Below are 1,845 nucleotides of genomic sequence, written 5' to 3'. Positions count from 1 at the left end.
GGCACTTGTCGAATGAAAACTTGCCAATGGTGCAAGGAATGGTGAAGCTACCTGGATCCTTAAGCTTTGGAGGTAACTTTTGTTGCAGCACAGCACTGCACTCTTCCGTTAGAGCAACGGTATCAAGATCATCCAGTTTTACCTTCCTTGAAAGAATACCTTTCATGAATTTTGCATAACTAGGCATTTGCTCCAAAGCCTCAGCGAAAGGTATATTGATGTGAAGTTTCTTGAACACCTCCAGAAACTTACCAAACTGCTTGTCCAGCTTTTGTTTTTGCAATCGCTTAGGAAAAGGTGGTGGAGGATAGAGTTGTTTCTCCCCTGTATTACCCTTAGGAACAGTGTATTCAACAGTAGTCTTCCTTGGTTCCCCCTCTTTCTCCTTTTGCTTGTCTTCTTCATCTACAACTTCAGCTTCTCCATCTTTTGCTTTTTCAGCATCAGCAACTTTTCCAGACCTTAAGGTAACAAATTTGACTTGCTCTTTAGCTTCCTTCCTGCCTGGCACTTCAGTATCGCTGGGAAGCGTGCCATGTTGATGATTGAGCAAGTCATTGGCTATTTGTCCAATTTGATTTTCCAAGGTCTTGATAGAAACAGCCTGACTTTTGCACAACAACTTTAACTACTCGAAATCAACACTAGAAGGTGGAGCAGCACCTCCTTGTTGAGGATATGATTGCCTTTGAGTATATTGCTGAGGTTGCTGGAATCCAGATGGATTAAACTGTTTACTTACAGCTTGCTGATATGGTTTCTGAACATCATTCTTATTATTGCTCCAGCTGAAATTGGGATGATTTATGTTATTAGGAGAATAAGTAGTGGGCACAGGCTGTTGCGGTCGCTGATAATTGTTCACATACTGAACAGATTCATTAACAAGAGAACACTGATTCGTAGCATGAGAGCCTACACAAAACTCATAGATAATAGCTATTTGATTTACTCCATAGTTGGCTAAAGAATCGACCTTCATAGACAGCGCTTGGAGCTGCGCTGCAATAGCTATAGCCGCATCAACTTCTAGAATACCTGCTACCTTTCCAGGCATCATCCATTGAGTTGGGTTTTGATACTCATTTGCAGCCATAGTTTTAATGAGATTATAAACCTCGGTATAGCTTTTGGCCCACAAGGCGCCTCCAGAAGCTGCATCGAGCATAGGCCTAGATTGGGCCCCCAAACCATTGTAGAAACTAGTGATCACCATCCAGTCAGGCATACCATGATGTGGACACTTTCTCAACATCTCCTTGTAGCGCTCCCAAGCTTCGCACATAGATTCTCCTTGTTGCTGCGAAAACTGAGTAAGAGCACTCCTCATAGCTGTAGTCTTGTCCATTGGATAGAACTTCACCAGAAACTTTTGCGCGAGATCTTCCCAAGTAGTGATGGACCCAGCTGGTAAAGAATGTAACCAGTTCTTAGCTTTGTCCCTCAGAGAGAATGGGAAAAGCCTCAGCTTGATAGCATCATCAGTAACACCATTATATTTGAAAGTACTACAGATCTCGACAAAATTCCTAATATGCATGTTGGGATCTTCAGTCGTAGCACCTCCGAAAGAAACAGAATTCTGCACTATCTGAATAGTGCCCGGCTTGATTTCAAAAGTATTGGCCTGAATAGTCGGATGAATGATGCTTGACTGAATGTCATCAATTTTATACCGAGAAAAGTCCATAAGAGTTGGATCAGCTTGAACTATACGATCACCCATTGTTACAGGTTCTTTCTTTTCACTCTCTTTTTCTGAATCTTCAAAAATATATTCTCCGGAAAGTCAAGAGTCGTATCTGTCTCCTCAGTCGTATCTAGATTTCTCTTGCGGGTGCGAGA

General features: G+C 42.2%; 1 non-coding gene across 1 annotated transcript; it reads left to right on the top strand.

The window, feature by feature from the left end:
- Positions 1 to 1,226: 1,226 nt before the first annotated feature.
- LOC141681328 (small nucleolar RNA R71) lies at positions 1,227 to 1,333 on the top strand. Its single transcript, XR_012558769.1, has one exon. It is a non-coding gene; the product is annotated as a small nucleolar RNA R71 (small nucleolar RNA).
- The last annotated feature ends 512 nt before the right edge of the window (positions 1,334 to 1,845 follow it).

This window comes from Apium graveolens, chromosome 8, assembly GCF_009905375.1.
Source record: "Apium graveolens cultivar Ventura chromosome 8, ASM990537v1, whole genome shotgun sequence".
NCBI lineage: Eukaryota > Viridiplantae > Streptophyta > Magnoliopsida > Apiales > Apiaceae > Apium > Apium graveolens.
The sequence above is the reverse complement of the archived record's forward strand: the minus strand, read 5'-3'. Positions and strand labels throughout refer to the sequence as shown.